Source organism: Nelumbo lutea, chromosome 2 (assembly GCF_056320005.1).
Source record: "Nelumbo lutea isolate HS-2025 chromosome 2, American lotus-T2T, whole genome shotgun sequence".
In the NCBI taxonomy this organism is placed as follows: Eukaryota; Viridiplantae; Streptophyta; class Magnoliopsida; order Proteales; family Nelumbonaceae; genus Nelumbo; species Nelumbo lutea.
The window spans coordinates 15,773,704-15,792,364 of record NC_142685.1 but is presented as its reverse complement, the minus strand read 5'-3'; the positions used below and the strand labels follow the sequence as shown (position 1 = coordinate 15,792,364).

The following is an 18,661-nucleotide window of genomic DNA, read 5'->3' as shown; positions in this document are numbered from 1 at the left end:
TGGGGGTGGGTCAAAGTGCTGGAACTTGAAAGCATAGGGTGCGTCTTTGTAACAGTGGAAAGTTTGGGGGCTAAGTCATTACCGTCCAAATTACAAGGTGGTAGTCTCTAATTTATTTTTTTATTTTATTTTATTTTATAGGTGATGAATTGGATAATTGGTGTTGGGAAAGTGCCAAATGGTAAGGTCTCAGGCTGATTATAGCAAAGATTTAGAATCAAATCCTGCTTTCATCTAGGGGTGAGAAAAAAAATGAACCAAAAAATCATTAATCAAATTGGTCGGTTCAATTTTAGTTTGATATTCTTAAAAATCCAATAGTTCTAATTTGGTTTCGGTTAACCTTTTAAAAAATTCAACAATTAACCAAATCAATCGATATATATTAATAATATTATATATATTATATTATATTATATTTATTAAAATCAAATAAATGATTCGATTTTAACCTAATACCCTTTCGGGCCTTTCCTAGTTTCCCTTTCTCTCTCTCAGTCCTCAGTTATGAAGAAAGAAACCTTTCACTGTTATAGTGTAGGGTTTCAATTCTCTACCTCCTTTGTCCCTAGAAATCGAAGGAGTAGAAGATGAAAATCCAAAACCCTAGCTCGATAATGTGCTCTGACTTCTATACAACCCCTAATTGCGGTCAAATCGATTTATTGTCACATGCCCTATCTCTTCATTTCTTGAATGTCAGCCCTGTTTGAAAATACTTAAAAGTACTTATTTAAACAAATACTTCTTTTGAGACATGAGATCACACATTAAGTGATTTTTAAGTACTTATGGGTGTTTGGTAAAAAAGAGGATAAGTAATTAGTATTAAAAAATGTACTTCTTAGAAAAGTGACATGGATGTGGCTTTTTTTCAGCACCTATTGAAGAAGTGTTTCTTCATTCCAATGGGACAAACCTGTCCCTGTTTTTTTCTTTAATGACAAAACTACCCCCACTCGAGTTTATCATCTTCTTCTTCCATTCAAGTTTATCAGCGGCAACGTTTGGTTGCAAGTCCACTTGCAACATTTGGTTGCAGGTCCATTAGTGACGTTCCACAGTGAGCAAAAGCCACCGCTGATGAAGAAAGAAAGAAAAGTTTATCATCTTCTTCCATTTGGTCTCTCTCTCTCTCTCTCATCTCTGTTAGGGAGTAGGGACCCCTTTTTATCGCCCGCTTTATTACCCTCCTTAATTTTTAGTTTCGATAGCATCTCAATGATGACTTCTGTGAAGAACAACTTTTTACCCCCATCCCTAATATCTAATCTACAAGACGTTCTAACCAGTAGAAAAGGTGGCGGCGACAAATAGCCCAACAAGACTAATGAATCCACAGAACCTTCTTCCTCTTCTTCCCCTCCATCCGCTTCCGATTAGGATTGCTCCAAACCTGTTGTGTTAGTCACTAATGCGGATGGAATCGATGCCCCGGGCCTTACCTTCTTGGTCGAGGCTCTGGTCCAACAATGTCAATACAATGTTCATGTCTGCACCCCCCAATTGTGGGTTCTCTTTTTCTCTCTATTTTTGTCATTTTATTTCTATCTGACCATATTGGGACGTTATTTGATTTTGTTCATTTTTGTACTGCGGTGGCTTAGTGATAAATCTGTCTCCGGTCACTCGGTCACATTACGCTTGCCGTGACTTCTACTGAAATTAACGGGGCTACAGCTTACGAAATTTTCGATAATGCTGCATATATGCTTTCTTCCATTCAAAGTTGTTTCAACACTTTCTTAACTTGAACAGGGATTTGGGAGTTTTTCTTAAGAGTTGCAGTTGTTGTTCATAAGAATTGCTAAATTTTCTTAAGAGTTACAGTTGTTGTTGATAGGAATTGCTAAATTTTCTGATTTATTATCAATTGAAACAGAGTTAAAGAGGAACAATCAACTTCCTAGAGCCAACACTTGATGAAGAGAGAAGCAAAAGTTATCGATGGCGAACATACAAAAGAAGTTTTCAAATGGTCGCTCCAATTGTGGAATCACTGTTGGATTTTAATCTCATAAGAGATTAAATCCAATGGGTTTGATTGGTCAATTACATGAGAAATTGCACCTGCACACTTGGTTGGAAAATCAGTTTTTCTCTTACGAAAAAAAAAACCCAGTTTTGAACTTGTCCCACATTGGATAATTACAAGGTTTGTTTTCAATATTTCAATAGGAGCTGATTTACACTCCTTAGAATTAGTAGAGGAGAGTATGGGGATTCGATACCGTGCAACGCGCGCGCACGCGTGGCTCGCGATGGGCAGCTCTGGTTTTGGTGCATTGACGCGATGGGCAGCTCTGGTTTTGGTGCGTTGATGACCGTTGATCACCGTTGATGAGATCAATGGTCACGATTCGATCGGGTGTGATCAAGAGGCACAATTCAATCACAATGGTTGAAATTGTGACTGTTCAAGGTGCCTTCTCTAAACCAGCACCTACCTTTTCCTCATACCTCTTCACAAATTATTTAAGGAGCATGAATCAGACTCCAAAACACACAATTTCGAAATTCACTATCTCTCTCTCTCAGTCCGGTCTGTTACAGTCTCACAGAAGGTTTCTTTGGAGACTCTTCAACTTTGCTGATTGCAGATTCTCGCCCAAGGCTCTGTTGTATCCTGGGAACGAATTTGCCTGTAACCCAACAGCAAACTCAGTAAAACTGAGTGGGGGCAAATAACGTTCTAAAGACAGTGTCTTCAGACGCGCCTCAGAGCTTCTCCTCCTAAGTTATAGTGACCCCATATTCCCCAACAATCACATTTGGTGGAAAACAAATCAAACAATATCAATTCTGATAGGTGGCGCTAGTATCCATAAGTATGAGAGATAAAAGTAAAATGTATCAGAAAGAGAGAGAGAGAATAAGAAGAACGACCAAGGAATATTGAGGAAACAAGAAGAGTAATAAAAAATGGTTTTCAGTAAAGGAGAGAAGCATCAAAATGAAGATAAAGTGGCACGATACAGAAAAATTGTAGAACTAAAACAATGACTTCTAGAGAAATCACGGTAGAATCATCGTGGAATGGTTGAAAAATCCAAAGAAAGGAAAAAGAAAGATGAGAGGGAGAAATGAGAGACTCGGGAGGTGGAAATGAGAATCCGAGAATTTTGTGAAGGTTGTTAATCGGAGGAGTCTTTCTGTTGTCCAATCTATAGCTTTGGTGGTTTTGATAGCTCTAGTGAAGAGAGAGAGAGAGAGAGAGAGAGAGAGAGAGAGAGATTTGACTGGAGGGTAAATTTGTCATTTGCGTCAATATAAACACTTATGGGAAAAGTAACTTACCAAACATTCTCACCCCAATAAAGGGTTAAAAACATAATAAGTGATTTGAAAAGTGGGTTATCAAACAACCTTAGTGATTGTTAAAATAAATACTTCTAAGATTTACTTATTTTAACATAACAAGTACTTCTTTTAACAAGTACTTAATCATCAAACAGGACTGTTGTCTACCATTAACAGCTGAAAGTCTTGGTCTCACTGCTCAAATACATGAAAAATCGCCCATTTATGCAGGATATCATCAATGCTCTTCTTTGCAATTAGAGCGGCAGTGACAAGAAGGTAAAAGCGATCATCAGTTGTTCCTATTCCTTTGTTTGGATATTTTGTGGTCTGATTATGGAATTTTTGAAGCAGAGTAGGGGAGTCAAATATGGTCTACCTTTCTCTGTCTTTATTTTATTTTAAGTGCATAAAAAAATAAAAAACCAAACCGTGGTTAATTGATCACCGATTAACCAGTCGATTGGTTAACCGGTTGCATCAATTTGGTTTCAGTTCGGATATTTAAAAAATCGATCAGATCAGTTCGGTTCAAAAAATAACTCCACAGCTCAAGATGAACACCCCTATTTTCATCCGATTTGAGTGGTTTTACATCTATGGGGATGGTCTACCCCAATAATTAAAAAAATAGAAAAAACTAAAAGGGATAATCCGAATTCCTTCTATAATAATTTGGATCCGTTTAATTCGCATTCAGATTAGAATTGGAATTGGAATTGGAATCGAAATAGTATATTCTTTATGCATGGTTAGTTTTTATGAGAATCAGAACCGGTTAAAATGAATTTTCATTCCTAAGGCAGAGTTGGGAATGGCCATTTCCTTTAATGAGGAAATGTCATTCCACCAGGAATTGGATGGAATAAGGATGGAATTCCAATTCTATCCAACCAAATGATTGTGATTTCCCACTCCTATTCTTACAAATCAAACAGATCCTAAAATGCACTTGGGTTTAGTAAGTGCAACTTTCAATTATTCAATTACAAATTGAAATCTAGGAGACTAACATTTCATACACACCCCTTGCCATTGCAAAATACACAACAATCCGTTTGTAGACCTACCCGTGCCTAGTGATGAGTGATGACGATACAAATTGCAACAGGGCAAGTATGGGGAAGGTCAATCTCCGAGGGCAAATGTTTATGAAATCATTTTGCTCAACAACTAAAGACAGCAATTGGCAGCCAACTATTAAAAATTCATTTGTTTTTTTGGAAGCCACCAAGCACAGAACAAGTTGGTACTATTACTATTTATTTACTTTTTAAATTTTGGCTTCGAACGTCGTTTGCTACTTCTGTGTATTAAAAAATATTCTTGGGACCAACCCCGACGGCCGGCGTTGCTTCTTCAAAAGTTTAAAGTCCGTTTGGGAGGGCTTCTGCTTTTGTAAATATAATTTTGGCTTTTTGAATGTTTAACAAAACAGTTTTATGATATTCATGAAATGCAGAAGCTGCTATGTAAAAGCCCTCCCAAACGGTCACTTCTTCATGGAAAGCTGTAGGTAGCGGGCTTTTGACTTTTGATACAGTGTTTTGATTGATCAAAGCTGTTTGATGAGCTGGTATTATATCATTGGGCCAATAGAGGATCCTCTCGTGACTGGCTTGGAGAGGATTCGGACCAGTTGACCACTACATTCCTCTATACCATCGGATGTGGACAATTAGATCCACTATTCACCCTCGTGGCATGATGAACACGTCCGGCCATCGAATGTTGGATATCAATCCTCTTCCAACCGGTCAGGACTCAGTACTAAAGGTCAATGAGGAGTTGGATCATCTGCCAACAAAACAAATTCCAACACTCTACCAACTTGATCTGACACCGTATATCTTATTATGAAACTGAGGCCCATCATAAAAGTTGGATCTATGTATGGTTTCAGGTGATATTGGTAGTGTTAGAACATGTTTTGTTGGCAGGTGATCCGGACTCATCAAGCATATGACATGATTAAATTAAATCAATAACGAAAAGAAGAAAGAAAAAAAGTAAAGAAAGAATTCAAATAGTCATTACGTCAATGTGTCAAATGTGCAGAATTATGCAATCGAGGCAAGCAATAGTATGGAGATCACATCTGTGCCCCACATGCACATCTCAGCATGCATTGGGAATCTTCTGAAATTGTTAGTGGGAGATGTTTTCAATATATGGTTAAGATATCCTGTGAGGTATTTGTGAGGCACCCTTTGCAGGGTGCAGATGTAAATTCACGCAGATCTCCCATCCACACTTATTCACATGATATTATAATTATAAATTGAAAATATTTTCCATATTTACACGACATTACTATTCATAGGGAGATATTTTCAATGTGCAGTTGTAATGTTTTATGGATAGGTTGGGTAGGAGCTTCAGATTAAGGGAGATATGCTCAATGCATAGCTGTAATGTGTTGTGAATAGAGATGTAGGAATAGCTACTGGGTAGCATATCTGAGCCCCTTTGTATAAGCATACTTGCCACATGGTCCTAGGTTGTAGGTTCCACTCGATAAAATATATGTTTGGCATCTATGCTATAGATACTGCTGATGTGTCAGTTGGAAGCACCGTTTTGTGAGAAAACGATGTCTTTTTTTGTTTGTTTGAAAATGTTGTTACCAGATAGGACATTTCCTAGAGCAACAACAACACCTTCTGTTTGGTACTAATGCTCCATATTTGTTTTCAACACTGGTATCCATTATACGAACTCTACGTCATTGCCGCATTATGTCCTTATTGGCAGCAATGAGCTCCAATATGAGAAAACATTGAAATTGGCGTTGCTCCAAATCATGCCTTATTAATTTCCAAGGTGTGACTTAAAACACATTTTTTTATGAAAAAATGATTCCAAACATATTAACATTTTATGAGCATCGATTTTTTCAATATAACACTAATGTGTGATCCTTTTCTGGAGCAATGTAACCGATGCCAAACACATGCGAAATCAATGAGATGAGAGCCATTGAGAGTTTAAAGTTTTGTTAAAATTTTTAATTAAATAATAACTAATCGAAGCATCCCGTATGAAATTGAAATGAGAAAGAGGTTAAAGTTTGACTATGAGGCTTCTTATAATTTCACATGTGAAAGCATATTGGGGCGCACATCTTAACTTTTTCATCACATCCATATATTTTCAAAAGTCTCTCTTAAAAGCGTCCTTGAATAAAGAATCAACTAATTAATGCAAATTAATAAAATTTATATCATGTATTTCAACAGGTCAAAATTTTTTGTTTAGGAACGAATGAGAATGGGAGCTTCCCACTTCTCATGTATTTCTAAAGAATTATTATTGAATGTATGACACCTGTTTTAGAGTGCCACATGTCTAAGTTAAAAAAATTTAAATATGGTTAAAAGCAATTTATATATATGAGGAGTGGGCTTTTTCTTTGAAAATGTGAACAACCAAATTCTGATATGCTTTTTCTAGAAAGTTGAGGTTGCCATGTGTCTGAATGGTGGGGACTATGGCCTTAAAACCTTCCCTTAATATATACTAAGTATGGGAAAGGTTAATTATTTTGGATTAGCTACATTTAGTGCTTGTGTTAGGGGTTGTATAATCAGTTATAACACCTAATGTAGTCAGGCATAAACACACCGAGAGATTAGAACGGTTGTGGGGTATGCAAACTTCTATAAATGGGTGGGGTTTATCTATTATAAGTCCCAACCAACCAAATTAATTATGTCAATTCTGGTTCTAGGATTTTGTTTTGGGATTGGTTTTGATTCTTACTTGTTTATAATCAGTTTAGACCTGAATTGATTTTGTTGGGGGAAAATATATGATATGGAAAAAGAATCTTTTCCATATCATATCGGATGAGAAGGACCAATCAACATTGGACTTTATGTTTTGGTGAATACATTTATCACAAGTAACCGGTTTCAAAAACAACAATTAAAATCACATTTCAGAAAAGAAAATCATTTAAATATAAGAAAGACGTTAACGTCTTCGCTGTTAAACGTCACCCTCCCCCTACTCACCTGAGAGCTAATAAGGTGAAGTTAAATATGGCGAGGGTTTCTTCTATCCCACCGCTTCCCTCCGTAAACGATCAACCTACTTGGTTGCCTCTGTAACCTTGACTGCGAAGAGCAATGGCTTTAGAGAAGAAGCTCTCGAACCCAATGCGGGAGATCAAAGTTCAAAAATTAGTCCTCAACATCTCCGTCAGTGAAAGTGGAGATCGTCTCACCAAAATCACAAAGGTATTGGAGCAGCTGAGTGGGCAGACCCCATTTTCTTAAAGGCTAGGTACATCAATCGGTCTTTTGGTATAAACATAAGATGTAATGAAAAGATTACATGCTACATCACACTCAGCGGTGAGAAGGCGAAGCAACTTCTTGAGAGTGGGTTGAAGGTCAAGGAATATGAGCTCTTGAGGCGGAAATTCAGTGATACTGGATGCTTCGGTTTTGGTATTCAGAAGCATACCGATTTGGGTATCAAGTATGATCCTTCAACCGGTATTTGTGGTATGGACTTTTATGTCGTTCTCGAATGACCAGGATATCGCATTGCTCACCGTCGTAGGTGCAAATCTCATGTTGGGATCCAACACTGGGTCACAAAGGAGGATGCTATGAATTGGTTCCAAGTGAAATATGGAGTGATCCTCAACAAGGCTTAGACAATAGCAACTTCTTAGGGAGATCCCTATTAATTTGGATCCCATTTAAGTTTTGGCAAGGTTTGTAGACCAGGAATATTCGTTCTGTTTTATGCGAGTAAGACCATTATGACCCAATCTGACCCCATCAATATGACCAACTTCTTAGTCAAGGTTTGATCAGGATTTATTTTGGATTGGGTCATATTGACTCAGACAATATGATCAGGACTACTAGACTGGTAGTTTTGTAGGTGTTTTATTACGTGACCCTAGATACATATGTGATTCGTAAGCCTTTCTCTATGTTTGGTTCTCCATTTTTATTTTGCTTAGGATATCTTTCACTGCTTTTATTCATACGTAGGTATTAGTTCTCTTTCAGAAGAAGAGGAAGAATATACCTGTGATAGAGAGTGAGGAAGATATTCAGTTAACGGATAGGTGAAAGAGTATTTTAAATTTTAATTAACTTATAAAAAATAATTACCTGTTACTTAAATAATTCCGGTAACTTCTATATACGTGATAGTAGCAGAGGTTTTAGATATGATATGATTATCCATATCATAGTCGGACCAACCAATCACTAATTGTGAAGGTTGAGGAGTTATTTGAGCTCGCATTGGCTGGATAGAATTTTCTCTGTCCCAACCAACAAAATTCGAACATGTCTCATTTGCTTGAAGCCAAGAATCGAGCTTGCATCCTTCGTTCCCTTGAACAAATAATTTTCTATCCCATCCAATTAAATTCATACATGCCACCTTCTACACATGACATCTTAGTTATTTCAGGTCTTCTTTTTATGAACTCTTTTAAATTCACCATAACTTTTCAAAACTTCCAAACCTCATGATGTCAGTGAGATTTTATTTTCTAAAACTCACCATCCATTAGAACACCTTTAAAGATCAATGACCTAAGTTGTCCATGTCAATTTAAATGCATGTTTCATGACTAAACTGCCTCTGAATGGTGAGTCAGCCTGTTAAACATTTTTTGACCGAAATGCCCTTAAGTGCCCAATCCTATTTCATATATAAGATTCCTCACTGGGAGTCTTTCTTGCTCTCAACCCAAAGTGTTCTTGCTGTCAACATCAAAGGAAGGGTCTTCTTGCTCTCAACGTCTAAGGAATGATTCATAGACGAGTTTTTCACAATCCCCATGTCCATGTGCTGAAAACTAATGAAGGAATGTTAGCTCGACTCTTGAGGGATTTCCCTGTGTTAATGGAGTCTGTAATGGATCTACTCAATTTCTTAGTGATATTATCTTTGCTGAAAAAGAAAAAAAAAAGACTACAGTTCTGTAATCAAAAGTTCTAAACTCTTAAGATCTGGAGACTGAAACCATTCTAGTAATGAGTACAATGAAAAAGAAATTACCATACAGAGGAATCAAAGGTGTAGTGTTATGTATGCTCTCGTGGCCTTAAACCCATGGCCGCACTCACATGTTGTAGAGATCTGCCTTTTAGGCCTTAAACCGATGACCACCTACATGAAGAGCAGGGGCAGAGGAGTTGCAACAACCGGAAGGAGGCTCGGCACTCTCTGCAATTAATCTAGTATAACATTGGTGGCCTCCGGCACCGAGACAAAGGTGTTGACGTTTGGTGTGGCTAAGTAATTCAACAGCCTCAATTACACCACCAAAACTACTACATTTATCTTTTGGTATGAATGTTGTAACAATCTCAATTACACCATTAAAACTGCTACATTTATCTTTTGGTATGAATGTTGTAACAGTCACAATTATACCACAAAAAACTGTTACATTTATTTTTTGAAATGAATGTTGTAACAGTCACAGTTACACCACCAAAAACTGTTACACTTATTGTGACTCCTCCACTTCCCTATTTTCTTCTATAAAAGGGCTGCCTCTTAGGGGTAGTAAGTGTATGGAGAGAGAGCATTAGAAGGCTGAAAAGATTGGGAGAACTTCATCACCATCTTCTGACAAGATCTACTCTTATTCTGTTTGGATCGTTCTTCTTCTTATCTGCTCCCATTAAGGGTTTCTCTTACACCAGCTCAAAGTAGTCATCCATGCCCTTTTTTGAGTGCTTTAAGGCTTTGTTAAAGGCATTTCGGCACTAGTAAGGTGGTCAGTTTGTAGTTCTCTCATCAAGGACATGAATAAATATGGTTTTTCTTTCTTTTCTCGTGGATGTAGGTCTCTTTGACCGAACCACGTAAATCCGGTGCCATCTTTACATTTATTTTGTTCTTATTATTTGCTTTATAATTCACATATTTCTCAATTATTTTTTTCTTATTTGCCATACTAATTAATCGGTAATTCAGAGTTTAATCCTAACAAAAGGCAAAAAACCACAACGAAGTGGGGCTTGGCAACCCCCGCAAAAATATTCCTAAAGGCATATGAGCAAATGCTGCACAGCTTGGAACTCACAATGAAACACTCTACTGTTTGGCTAGAATATTATTAATCATTAACTGGTCCAACTCAGGAGATATTATATTAAAATTTTCCATGGTTTCTTCACCAATTACATGCATATATACATAACAAAAAAAAAAAAACATGTTTTGAGGCAAACATACAAAAGCTCTTACTTAACTATAGCGTTGTCTTCTTGCAAACTCTTTCTGTCACTGGTTTTTGGCTGTTAACAAAAACCTCCAAAAGGAGCATTAAGAAACTAATTAATGTTCACTCCCACAAATGGAAACAGATTTCTTTGGTTCGACAGAAAACAAGAGAACCCAGAAAACCAGGTCGGGTCCCCACTCCCCACAACCTGACCAACTGAACTCGCCTTCCCTCTCTAAACTCCAGGTTCCAGATTATAACCCCCTCTGGACCATCTTCACGGGTGGACCGGATCCATGCTCCTAGAATGCTGATACACCATTGTCAGGTGTCGGTTGGCGACATCACCGGCTTGCCCGCTTGTGGTTCACTTGAGTTTGAGATGGAGATAGGTACACCTGACACTGTATAACAGTCTTGCCAATCTTGAAACCGGGGATGACTGTGAAAGCCACGAGGAGATTATTGGATGACAAGAATGCATCATAGCTTACACTCTCCATGTAAACCTCTGAGAACCTGGATCCTTTGCTCACCTGAAAGATGGAAACTTCAGGCCAAATGGGAAGGCCAAGCCAGACCCGCTTTTTCTGGGTATCCTCCAGAGTTCACGAAGATAGAAAAGAAAGATTTTACCGGCGGAAGAAGGGTATAATAGTAAATTAACGATGTTCGTTAGTCAAGGTCAAGTTACTAAGAGACTTCATAAAAAATAATAGCGGGTTTCGGACAATTCCCCAAATGTAAATACCTTTTTGTCCACACTCATCGACAGAACCTACCAAAATAGCCCAACCTGCTTTTTACACACAGTCTAAGTTTTTCCGATGGTGTTCAAGACCTCACAGCTGTCTGGACTCCAAAAAATAACTTGTTTCATCCTCTTTTCTCATTTTCTCTCTCTTCTCTTCCTTCACAGTTGCACTGTCCCTAAACCGCACCGAACGATCCACCCCCACTCCAACGCCCATATAACACCGCCGATCCTCATGGATTTCAACGAGCATTTCTGAATATGATCGGTTTGCTTCAAAGTTTGAGCTTGGTGTTAACGGTTTCTGGATCCTTTTCTAGTACGCTAAAAAGGATCAATGTGACAACTACAAGAATTGTGGCCCTTGTGGTATTTGTGACAGCAATACATTGCCGACCTGAGAAACGGGTCTGTTGGGTTATTCGTAAAACCAACTTTGTTTGTCAGAAAAATGATGGGTTCTTAACACTGAAGGGGATGAAGCTGCCTAATAGTTTTAGGGTATTTGTAGATGAAATCATGAATCTTGAAAAATGTGCAGCCCAGAGTTCGAGGTAACTTTATCTTCTACAACTTATGATATAAACGGAGGAAGTGGTTGTGTATTTTGGGTAGTTGATCTGGTCGATCTTCGAAAGTAAGATGATTTTTTTAGCAACCTCTCGTTTACAGTGGCTTCATTACCGTTTGGGTCTTGCTCTCATGGTTTAGTTAATTGATTAAATATATTTTATTGTTTAAAATTTGACTAATATTATCTTTATTATTTTTGATAACTACCAAAAATTTCTCCTACCATTAACATTCCGTATAAATCGTTCACATGTGATATCACTTGATTATTATATTTTTTGAAAATTTTTAATATACCTTTTGTATGGCCAAAAATGTCATTTTCAGTTTGGACAGATTGAACATAGACCGGTTCTATTGTTGTTGATAACCTTCATGGAGAGAGGTTACTACCGCTGGTTCGCTCTTGCTTCAAGTGGAGAAGATAAAGCGATTTTGGCAAGGGGGTTTCTGCCTATATCTTATATCTGAGATATCTCTTAGATCTCAGAGGGTTTTTTCATATCTGGTAGATAAGGAACTCAGATCTGAGGGTTTGGTGCAGAGGGCCTTCTATTCCTCTTCTTCTCTTTCTTCTTCTTCCTCATTTTTTTTTCAAGAATGAGGCGGTGGCGATCTATTCACCCCCTCGGATCTTTCTCTCTGATGGAGGTCCATGTCCTCACATAGGCGGCCATGCAAGAGACAAGAGGCACATCCAAGATAATTCAAGAATTAAAGAAATCCAAGATACAAGGCAATTCAAGAATCCAAAATAATCCAAGAAATTCAGAGTATAAGATAATCTAAGATTCATACCAAGATTAGGATAACCCATGCATGGATAAGGATAATCCATGCATGTATCAGATTCAGGGAGATAGACGGTAGAAGATTTTGATCCAAGCAAGCCAACATCAAGGAGAGTTCGACCCTAACTAATTAGATGTTCAAGAATTACCGCAATTTTCTTTCCTAGTTACTCTGCACTTTTCAAATGTATTATAAATACTGTTATTTATACACAATTCAGTTTTCGCTAATTTTTCTCTCTCCTCTAAGAGATTCACGTATAGCTTCGCCACGAAGTAGGTGTTTGCCCGGTGCTTGTATAGCTAGTCCGGTTTAGTGCTTCCACGCTGCGTCACTCTCTCTCTCTCCCTACCCGTCTTCGTTATGTCCTTGGTTGAGCAGTGGCAGACGGACCAGATCTGTCTCTTCTCATTTCTTCGACAATAGTAGTGGAAATAGAGAGGGTTCAACGTCACTAGCGGTAGCGACAACTCTTCGACCTCTAACATCTCTTCTCCTCTCTCTCTCTCTCTCTCTCTCTCTCTCTTTTCTTCTCCTTCTTCCCTACGTTCTACCTGTTGATGCAAATCGAACTAGCATGTGACATAACGTGACTATTATAGGGGATGTTTGGAACCGTGGCTGTTTTTCTAAAAAATGGTGCCACGTTGGAAGCATTTCAACAAATGCCCATGTACATGATTGTTCGGTTCACACGTGAACCATGGGCATACCTCGTAAATTGAGACCCCATCGATGCGTGAAATGTCAAATTAGGCATTTTATGCATCGGTGAACTATTGTCCCCAACGGTTGATTGATTGGCGATTACGTGTATTCTATGTAGTGCTTATCTGTGAGTGGACCTGCTCATGGGCCGGGCCGGGCTTTTACTCATCATTAATGGAAATACGCTAGGCCCGAGCCCAAGCCCGGCCCGACCAATGGGCCTATAACTTGGGCCCGAGCCCGGCCTTGATAAAAAGCCTGAAGCCCAAACCCGAGCCCAAAGCCCGACCTAATAAAAAAATTACAATTTTCCCTATTCAAATTAGAATTAAAAATTCAGATAGTTTTTTTTTCCTATTTAAATGAACAATGGGCCTACAAGATGGTTTTTTCCCTTTCTTTTACGTTTTAAAACATAGTTTTACATTCTTAAATCAAAAAATTTATTCAAATGGACATAATCACATAACCCATTTTAAGTCTAATTTTAGGTCGGGCCGGGCTATTTTGACAAAACTTGAGCCTGACTCGAATTTATTGCGGGCTAGGCTTTTTGGCCCGAGTTTAAGCCCGTGGGCCTATAAACATGTTCAAGCTCGTCTGGGGGCCAGGCCGGTTTGTCAGGCTGCTCGGCCCATGAACAGGTCTACCTGTCAGCACATACAGGAAAAACGGTGATGAAAATCATCTTACGAAATAGCATAGTATTGTTCACTGTACAAAACACTTTCAAACAAAATCAAAGTGTTTTTTTTTTTTTTAAATGGGTCTTGGAAGCATAGGCCTTTTTTTGTTGAAAGTTGGTCCCAAAAAACGCCCATGCTTCGGAACACCATCATATTTTTCAAAAATCATCTCTTTTGGTTTAGTCTTAGTTTGGAAGAAGTACAAATACAAATATGTACAGAATAATACAAAATACATGGATTTGCGCTCTGCATGTTTGTATTTATACTCCTTACCAGCTGAGCCTTAGGAAAGACGATTCTCCTCTTTCTATCTCTTCCTTTTTTTTTATTTTTTCTTTGATTGTTTTTATCTTCCTCTATGTAATTGCCGCTTCGTCTCTCTATTCTCCCATCTCTTTCTCTCCCCCATTCTTCCATTGTTCAATTTTTCTTTACCCCTTCATTCTCTCTCTCTCTCCCTTCCCCTGTTTCAATCGCCACCACTTGTAGTGGTGGATTTGAACACATCAGTGCAATGGCGCTCTTAACACACAGTAGTAGCGACAACCGGGGAGGAGCAGCAGCATCACCGATATCTACTTCGGCAGATCATTCTCTCTCATTTTGTTACTCATCACTCTACATTACTCTCTCTACCTCTCTGCATCATTCCCAACCACACCAGACTAAGTTGCATTTAAACTTAATTGGCCAGCCATTTTCTTTTCTGCATCTTCCTCCTACATTTTCATCATCCCTCTCCCCTTCCTCATCCATGCCATTTCCAGCATCCCAACCAAGTACCAGCCATTTATTTTATCCCTTTTGGTCGTCAGCTGAGCAGAATTGAACGCGCTAGAACCCCCCTATTATAACATCACACAGTTGGTTAGAATGTAACTCAAGTAAGTTCCGTTGTTGCCTAGTTTCATTTTATTTCCTTTCCTTTGTTTTTCTTAGCTTAGCTTCTCCCCACCATTGCTATGATTGGAATCTGAGGTTGGGGAAGGAAGTTGACGGGTGTAGTTCTGTCGAACTGAACATTGTAGGCTTTTAACCCCAACCAAATCCGTCTATTGCTTCCTGTTAGGTTTCAATGGCATGTAGTTTCAACTCATATCTGTTAGTCTCAAAAGATTGGACAGTTGCTAACTTTGTTTTTGCTTCCCAAAACCAATTTCATACTCTGATGAGTGTTGTTGATAATACTGTCATTAGTTTTCTTCCCAAAACCTATTTCACGCTTAGATGGATACCACCGATAATTATGTCTTTATTTTTTCTTTAAAACCAATCTTATGTTCTGATGGACAATGTTAGTAGTGCTGCCGTTTGTTTAATCTCATTTTAGTTTACTTCTGTTTTAGAGATCTGGCTTTTTAGTTTGGTTTCAGGTGAAATGTTTGAATCTAAATTTGTATTCTTGTTTTCAATTTTATTTGAGTTACATCCAGAAATAGTGCTATCAGCTTGTTGGCAAGTGAAATCCATTTCTTGTTTAGTGGTTAGAGGTAGTAAAAATGAATAAATATTATGTTAATAAGAAAATTAAATAAAAAAGAAGGATTTCTGGAATTTTTCATCATTTGGATTTTATTTTGAAAATTGGAGGAATAAAGGAAGACAAATTTGACACTTCATTTTTTCAGTTAGCAATTACCGATAATGTCAATTGTCAAAAACAGTCTAACAACAGATACTGCCGGTTCCAGTGACGAGGGATGTTGGCCACACTCATGGCAGCATCCACCACTGTCCTTAGACCAACGCTAACCCAGTTAGGAATGTTGTTTCTTTGGGAACTGGCATGTTCACCATGGTAAGAGTGTAAGACCGCGTTAGGTAACATTCAAATGGAACGTTTTTGGTTTTGCAGAGAACTCGGGAATATCAGAAATATTCTAGCGGAGCGCTACCAAACCTAAGCTCGCAAGTTTTATTAATGGCCTTCCATCTCCTGTATATCATCCTTTTGTTCCTTTTTGATTTATTGGAGTAAGCGGAATTTTTTCTCTTTACTTTGGATTTGTTTGAACAAGGGAATGAATTATGGTATGGCACGCAGCGTGTTAAGTACTTGGGAATTGGGGCCCTTCTCTGCTCAAACACCTTGTACCTCACCAGAGAATTTCCCCGAAGACTATGGCTGGGACACTGCCGGTTTATCAGCTGACCCAAAGGCCTTCGCCAGGAACAGGGAGCTCTTGAGGTAATCCATCACTTCCACTTACTAGTGCCTGGTGGTCGCTTAATTAAATTGAGTTGGAGAGAGAGAGAGAGAGAGAGAGAGAGAGAGAGAGAGAGAGAGAGCTGACTGTGTTTTATGACAAAACTGAATTGTTAAAATTCCTGCTTATATTTTCTGGTTATTTGAAATTAATATGACAGCTTCATCAGAATAACAATTACAGTAATAGTTTTACTTTTTATGCTTGAAATATGTCAGGTGATCCACAGCCGATGGTCTATGTTGGGCGCGCTCAGGTTCATCACCCCTGGAGTTCTTGAAAAGTGGGTTAGAGTGGACTTCAAAGAACCAGTTTGGTTCAAAGCTAGAGCTCAGATATGGTGGCCACACTCATAGCAGCATCCGCCAACTCCATGAGTGTGGCCACCAATCAACACCCCCTCTCTGTCTGTATTGCACTTCCTTTACCGATTTCAATCACACCCGCCAACTTCTCAGAATCCCTTCCTTTCGCTCCACCACCAGATTCCATGGCCACCTCCTGGCTCACGTCAATCACACACCCCTCTCTATCTGTATCGCACTTCCTCTATCGATTTTAATCACCCATGAACTTCTCAAAACCTCTTCCTTTCGCTCCACCACCAGATTCCATTGCCACGGAGTTCTCAATTACAAAACGATAGGGGATGCCCAGCCTGTACACGGAGGACCAAAGGGAAAAGAGATTATAGTTCAAAAATTCTATCAGATGGATTTTATTTTAAAATTTGAAAAAATAGTGGAGGATAAATTAATTAAATCATAAGGGTAATTTAAGAAATTTGCCCTTTTTTTAATCCATCATTGTACCTTGCTGACATATGCACGAAGGGCAGGATCTTTATACCCAAAAATGAGTTCCGATCTGCTAAATACAATACATTGTTGGTTACATCATCCAGCTGCACATTTGGAACATCTTTTAGCACTTTATATCGCTGATATTCCTGATGTGTGGTTGAATTAATATGACAACCCAATGTATTGTGATCAGCCAATCCGGATTCCCAAAAATAATCGACGGTTAGGTTAGTCTAGCTTTTATAAAATCTCAAACTGAAAGTAATCAATTAATTAGTTGACCCGTTTGGTTTTTTTAAATTTTTTATATATTATAAATATATAAGTATATAATGTAAAATACTATAACTATATAGTATATTATAAATAGATAATTATAATTACAATATATATTAAAAATATGTAATATATAAATATAATATTTTTTGGTTGGTTCAGTTAATCAAAATTTTCAAGATCCTTTATCTTCCTAGTCTGCCATACTAGGTGTATTGGTTGTGTTGGCATCAAACAATTTATTGAAGAGGGGGACCTTGCATGTAAGGATGATAATTTCTATCCTATCTGGTGTGTATCTGGCCCAACATGGTGGTTTTTTTTTTTATTTTTTCTTGAAGGATGGATTTTGGGGTGGGGAGGGGTTTTGGGATTCTACAATCCGTTCAGGTGTGGGTAGGGTTCGGTATTAGGCTAAGTCTACCATGGAAAGCATATTATGTGTTAGGTGTTGAATTTAATAATATTTTGAATTTCGTGTAATGCACAATTGATAGTTTATGTGTTTTTTACCCATTTTATCAAATAATTGGAAACTTTGTTGTTTATTCATATTATTTTACTTATTTATCACTTATATATAACAAGAAATAATAGGAAAGTAGATGTGATTTTAAATCCAACCCACTTTACCCTTAATGTGGCTAGGGTTTTGCATTTTCATGTGCAAGGAGGGTTTGGATTCTCCAAACAGGATTTCCTACTCACTTTTCTTATACACATCTCTACCCATCGTGAATTACAACCACACATCTCTATTATGAATTGAGAGATGAGTGGCTGCAATTCAAGGTGGATAGATTGTGGGAAGGAAATATGGGTTGTGGATTCTCATAATCCAACCTGCTATGAGTTTTAGAGAAAGTACGAGGTGGGAGGTTTAGAGAGGCAAATAAGGTTTAGAATTTACAAAACCCTCCCCAAATCTTCCCCATTATCATCCCTATTTGCATGGGGCTTGGATCTACTACCTACAAGCTGTTCCAACATCCCTACTCACATTGGGAATATTTCCGTTGTTATTCATGGGGAGATGTTTCCAAATCCCAATACACTGATGGTGTTGTGTGGATATATAGTGTCAGCGCATGGGCCTAGGTGAAATTATATACATATTACATATATAGTGTCAGCGCATGGGCCTCAAACCCCTATCCCAGCTTGGCCTATGGATGTGGGTCGTGACGGCCCATGTTTCTTCGTCTACCTCTCTCCCTTTCCTGCCTAGTTTCTTCTCTTCTTCAGCCCCCAAATATCCTCGTCTCTTCTATCCAAATCACTGGGGTAGCTGACACCAAAACACTAGCATGCTGAATGACTTGTGAGGGATCACGAGTAGGCAGTAG

General features: G+C 38.3%; 1 long non-coding RNA gene and 1 pseudogene across 1 annotated transcript; both read left to right on the top strand.

Annotated features, from left to right (window-relative positions):
• The first annotated feature begins 7,430 nt into the window (after positions 1-7,430).
• LOC148868805 (large ribosomal subunit protein uL5z pseudogene) lies at positions 7,431-7,966 on the top strand (annotated as a pseudogene).
• Positions 7,967-14,357: 6,391 nt separating this feature from the next.
• LOC148868804 (uncharacterized) lies at positions 14,358-18,023 on the top strand. The gene is made up of 3 exons (XR_016107949.1): positions 14,358-14,913; positions 15,885-16,217; positions 16,455-18,023. It is a non-coding gene; the product is annotated as an uncharacterized LOC148868804 (long non-coding RNA).
• The last annotated feature ends 638 nt before the right edge of the window (positions 18,024-18,661 follow it).